This window comes from Anopheles funestus (genome assembly GCF_943734845.2).
Source record: "Anopheles funestus chromosome X unlocalized genomic scaffold, idAnoFuneDA-416_04 X_unloc_26, whole genome shotgun sequence".
Taxonomy (NCBI): Eukaryota; Metazoa; Arthropoda; class Insecta; order Diptera; family Culicidae; genus Anopheles; species Anopheles funestus.
In genome coordinates, this window is record NW_026045150.1 from 238755 (window position 1) to 245000 (window position 6246).

The window sequence follows — 6246 nt, forward strand, 5'->3', positions numbered from 1 at the left end:
ATTTACCCACAGGTGGCGCTGGTGTTGTTAGGAGTGATATTCCCCCGCCCCCCCAACTCGAACCATAGTGCTACGAGCGTTTTTACGGAAAACGTGAAATATTTCACGAAATATTTCATGAAATATTTCAACCTTGAAATATTTCAAAAGAGGACAAAATTTCCTTTCCGGGGAGCCGTCGGACGCCCGGATCGGACAAGTGGTTCCGGAGCTATAGAGGATTGAAAAAGTTTGATAAGTAGTTCGATAACTGTTATCGAACTCCAACACCGAGTTATCAAACTTCCGGACAAATCCTTTAAAGTGGGATATCTCGGTAACCCCTCGGGCTAGAGGGACGTCCGGGGTATCGGTGGATAGGTCTCGGAGTGGAGCACCGGATCGTCACCCCCCCGCCCCTCCCATATCCACCCCCTCCCCCTCAGGAGGGGAAAACCAGTGTTTTCTAGTGTCCGGTTAGTATTATCCTCTAAAAGTGCGCGAATCGGTTGAAAAATATTGCAAAACATTAAGTGAGATTATCCCGATTCGATGAAGTGGTCTGCCGTTTCTGTGCGTTGAAAAACAACGGAGATATTAGCGCCCAAAGTTGGAGGTTTTTCGCGTTTCCGGTTTTGACTCTCGCCATACAATTTGTATGGGATTTTCCGGGGATCAGTTTTTCGTGAATAACTTCGTCAATTCTTGACGGATTTTCAAAAATAAAACATCAAAAGACGCGTATCAAAAAGACGCATCCAACGGTGTTAAGTTTGTGCGTGTGTGTGTATGCCACCGGAAGTGGTGCCCAAAAAACTAGTGTTTTTTAGTGTCCGGTTGGTATTGCCCTCTAAAAGTGAGCGAATCGATTCAAAAACATTGTAAAACGTTAAGTGAGAACGTCCCGATTCGATGAAGTGGTCTGCCGTTTCTGTGCGTTGAAAAACAACGGAGATATTAGCGCCCAAAGTTGGAGGTTTTTCGCGTTTCCGGTTTCATTTCCGGCCATACAATTTGTATGGGATTTTCCGGGGACCAGTTTTTCGTGAATAACTTCGTCAATTCTTGACGGATTTTCAAAAATAAAACATCAAAAGACGCGTATCAAAAAGACGCATCCAACGGTGTTAAGTTTGTGCGTGTGTGTGTATGCCACCGGAAGTGGTGCCCAAAAAACTAGTGTTTTTTAGTATCCGGTTGGTATTGCCCTCTAAAAGTGCGCGAATCGATTTAAAAACATTGTAAAACGTTGAGTGAGAACGTCCCGATTCGATGAAGTGGTCTGCCGTTTCTGTGCGTTGAAAAACAACGGAGATATTAGCGCCCAAAGTTGGAGGTTTTTCGCGTTTCCGGTTTCAAAAAGTGCGTGTAAAATCCACCACGTGTTTTCGGGCGACATCTTGAAGATTTGGCAAAGTGGAAGGCCAATATTATTTAATTAGTTATTAAATTTTTGAAATTTAATAACTCGGTCGGTTGGCCACCTGGCCACTTGGATTTTGGCATCCGGCCCTCGATTGGGGTCCTCTACACGTGTGCCAAGTCCCCCCCCGCTACTCCTAAAAACCAGGGAGTTTTTTCCGGCCTGGTTTTTGAATTTTCAAAAATCAACCCTGCAACCTGGCGCGGGTTTAATCATCGTAACAGGAGTGGCCCATCGGGACTCACCCGGGAAAATTGGCCGCAGGCCGATCGGACCGGAATTAGCCCGGAAACCGGCGAAAAGGCGAGAAAAAGGGGGTTTTTCGGGTTTTTGGAGGCCAGTTTCCTCCCACCACCCCCTCGATCCACCCACCATCGGATAGGGCTTGGCCGGGCGCGTCGATCGATCCGTGGATCGCCAGGATCGGTCCATAAACGGCTGAGTTCTGCTATCTGGAAAAATCCTTTGGTGGTGTTAGTGTGCGAGTGCATTAGTGTTAGTGCGAAAACATTTTTATTGCACAACTTCGAGAAAAGTGGACCGATTTTAACGTTTAGCACTTCGTTGGACGCGTCTCGGCAAGACGCGTCGATACGTGCCTTCAACGGGTCAATCGGGCCCATAGTGCGGTGGCCAGAGTGCCGGACATTTTGACCGTGTGTGTGTGAAAATCGGTGGCCAAAACGTGCACCACTCCGTCAGTTTTCGTCGGATCCGGACGTGCGACACCTCCCTGGAATCGTCTTCGCGAGAGCCAGCTCTTGCCGTACCAGGGGGGGCGATCCAGTGAACGGCCCCGGAACTGGGTTTTGTGTGTGCGTGTGTGTGAGCGGAATTTTCATTTGTGCACCGTTTCGGAACCGCTGGTCCGATTTCGAAGTCCGGCACCTCGTTGCAAATGCGCCGACGAGACGCAGCTGTTTCCGTTGTTTCGGAGGCGATCCATTGAGCGGATCGGAAGATCAATTTTTAGACGAGTTAAACGCTGATTTTTGGTAAGTTTGAGAGTCCCATCAGTACCGGAACACGAGGACGCATCGACCAAAATTTTCCGGCAGTCGATCGGACCGGAAACAGCCTGGAAACCAGCGAAAAGGCGGAAAAAAGGGGGTTTTTCGGGTTTTTGGAGGCCAGTTTCCTCCCACCACCCCCTCGATCCACCCACCATCGGATAGGGCTCGGTCGGGCGCGTCGATCGATCCGTGGATCGCCAGGATCGGTCCATAAACGGCTGAGTTCTGCTATTTGGAAAAATCCGTTTGGTGGTGTTAGTGTGCGAGTGCAGTAGTGTTAGTGCGAAAACATTTTTATTGCACAACTTCGAGAAAAGTGGACCGATTTTAACGTTTAGCACTTCGTTGGACGCGTCTCGGCAAGACGCGTCGATACGTGTCTTCAACGGGTCAATCGGGCCCATAGTGCGGTGGCCAGAGTGCCGGACATATTCGACCGTGTGTGTGTGAAAATCGGTGGCCAAATCGTGCACCACTTCGTCAGTTTTCGTCGGATCCGGACGTGCGACACCTCCCTGGAATCGTCTTCGCGAGAGCCAGCTTTTGCCGTACCAGGGGGGGCGATCCAGTGAACGGCCCCGGAACTGGGTTTTGTGTGTGTGTGTGTGCGAGCGGAATTTTCATTTGTGCACCGTTTCGGAACCGCTGGTCCGATTTGGACGTCCGACACCTCGTTGGATTCGTCTCGGCGAGACCTACTTGCTGCCATCAATCCGGAGTCGATCAACGGAGAGGCAAGTAAGTCGATTCTTTTTCATTAGGGTTTGCTTGGCACCTGGGGAAGCCAAGCATCATGGACGGTGCAAGGTCTTTGCGGTCGAGGACCTTGTCGACGGACGAGAGGGTTGCGCCGACGAATCGTCCTTCATTGCAGCCGCGAGTGCTGCTTACGAAGTCGTCGATGCCGGTCGTCAAGGAGACGACCTCTACCGGTGCAGCAGCGCAACGCGACGAGGAGATGCGCGAGCTTCGTCGCACCAACGAGGAGCTGCGGGCCATGCTCGCCAAGCTGCAGGAGGAGCTGTCCCTCTTTAGGGTCCAGATGGCGTCAGCAGAAGCGAATGCTCGTCGCGATGCTGAGGTGGCACTCTCGGCGGCTGTACGTCGGGAGGAGATAGCGGCGGCGGAAATCGCTGCACTTCGAGAGGCACAACGGCTGGATCGTGAGGCTCATCGGCGCGAGCGTGACGCGCTTAATGAGCTCATTTTGCAGGTGGTCGGAGGTCAGCAGCAGCTGGGCGAGCCGATACGCGCCTCTGTGGCTTATTCGCCGACCCCAATGCCACGGCGTCGGATGGAGCAGCAGCAGAGTGAGCAGCAGCGTGGGCAGCAGCAGCAGCAGCGGCAGCGACAGCAGGTTGCGGTGACGGCTATGGTGGAGCCGTCTCCGGACCAGGATGGCGGCTCCTGGACTGAGGTGGTGCGCCGTAAGCCGGCACGTCAATCAGCGAGCATGCAGCAGCAGCAGCAGCAGCAGCAGTGGCCGCAGCTGCAACAACAACGGGCGAAGGTCCAGCGACAGGCGGTTGCAGGACCATCGTCACAGCAGCCCCAACAACAGCAGGGGCAACAGGCTTGGCGTAGCCAGCCTGCAACACGACGAGGCGGAAGGCGTCAACGGCAGCGAAAGACTAAGCCGGACGCAATTGAGATCGCTCCAGCTGAGGGACAAACCTGGACCGAGGTTTACCAGGTTGTGCGTGGGGCTCCAGAGATGGTGAAATACGCAGAGGCCCTCGGAGTCGGACGACGCACCACACGCTCCCGACTCGTTATGGAGCTGAAGGAGAGCGCGAACGCTGCAGAGGTGCTGCAGTGCATCCAAGACGTGTGCGCGAAGGCGGAACTGCCGGCATCAGCACGATTGGTGACTCCCACGGTCGACATCCGGATGGACGCGGTCGACCCTTTAGCGGAGGAGACACACGTGGCGAAGGCACTCTCCGAGCTATGCCAGCACACCGTGGAGGAGACTTCGGTTCGGCTGCGACCAGCGTGGGACGGCACGAAGGTGGCGATAGCGCGGGTGACAACGAAGGCGGCAGAGGAGCTGGACGGGAAGTTTGTCAAAATCAAGTACACGTCCTGCCTGATCCGGAAGGTGGCTCCAATGCAGACGCGGCAGCAACGTTGTTACAAGTGTCTGGAGATGGGACACGTCCGGGCAGCGTGCACGAGCGAAGTCGACCGCTCGGCCAGCTGCATTCGTTGCGGGAAGCCGGATCATCAGGCGAAGAGCTGCACGGCGGAGGTGTGCTGTGCCGTGTGCAGCGGTCCGCATCCGGTCGGGCATCTGACGTGCCGACGCTAAAGGTGCTGCAGATCAACCTTGGGCGGAGCAGGACAGCTCAGGACCTGCTGATGCAGACGGCTCGCGAGATGGATGTTCAGGTGGTGCTTGCCTGTGAGCTGTATCGGCCGCCTCGAGATGATCCGCGATGGGCTGTTGATGAGGAGTTGAGCGTGGCGATCGTCGCAACGGGGGCTTACCCCATCCAGCGTCTGTGGGGAAGCGTCGTCCCGGGACTGGTGGTTGCCACGATAGCGGGAGTTACGTTCGCCAGCTGCTACGTGTCGCCCAGCAGCGGTCTTGATGACTTCGAGGAGTTTCTTGGTGCGGTGGAGGTGTCGCTGGTGGGACATACAACATCAGTCCTGGCCGGGGACTTCAACGCCTGGAACGAGGAGTGGGGGAGTGCGCGCACTACTCGGAAGGGGCAGGAGCTCCTAAGCGTGGTGGAGCAGCTGGCGCTGCAGACGCTGAACCGTGGCAACGTGCCCACCTTCAAGGGCAACGGGGTTGCACGGGAAAGCGTCATCGACGTCTCCTTCGCCAGCCAACCCATTGTGCGGCCGGACTCATGGCGCGTGCTTAACCGCTTCTCCGGCAGCGATCACGTGTACATCGAGTTCCAGGTGGAGGTTCCGGGTCAACGGAACAAGCGACGTGGCCAGCAGCACCAAAGCCAAGCAGCAGCCAGTGACGGGACAGCCAGGCATGCCGGAACTCGGTGGAAGACGACGCAGTTCGTCCGGAAGAGCTTTGACATCGCCCTCACAGTCGGCCGCTTCGGACAGGTCGACACTCCGGAGGGGCTGGTTGGCGGACTCACTCGGGCGTGCGATGAGACCATGGAGAGAGTACACGGGGCTACCTTCCATCGCAAGCCCCAGGTGTACTGGTGGTCTCCGGACATCGAGCGCTTGAGGGAAGAGTGCGAAGCAGCGGAGGCAGCCCATCGTCGGGCTCAACCGTCGGAGCGTGCTGTGACGTCTGCCGGACTGCAGGATTGTCGTCGTTTGCTGCAGGCCAGTATCCAGAACAGCAAGGAGAGCAGCCTTCAGGAGCTGATTGACGGAGTTGAGGCTGAGGTGTTCGGTCTCGGGTACAAGGTTGTGCGAGCGAAGCTTCGCGGCCGGGCGCCACCGGAGACGGACCGCGCTGTTCTTGGTCCGATTGTCGACGCCTTGTTCCCGGAGCATCCATCGTTCGAGTGGCCGGATATCGAAGCAAGCACCGCCTCACACGTCGCTCTGAGGCCGGTCACGAGCTCGGAGGTCCTGCTACTTGCTGAGCGGATGGCGTCGTCCAAGGCGCCAGGGTTGGACGGCATCCCGAACACTGCGGTGAAGGCAGCGATGCGAAAACACCCGGAGGTCTTCGTGGACGTGTACAACCAGCTGCTCGAGCGAGGCGAGTTTCCTGCGTCGTGGAAGGAGGCTCGACTTGTGCTGATCGCGAAGCCGGGCAAGCAGCCGGGCGACCCGTCATCATATCGTCCGCTGCTCATGCTGGGAGCAGTCGCCAAGGGGTTCGAGCGGGTGATCCTG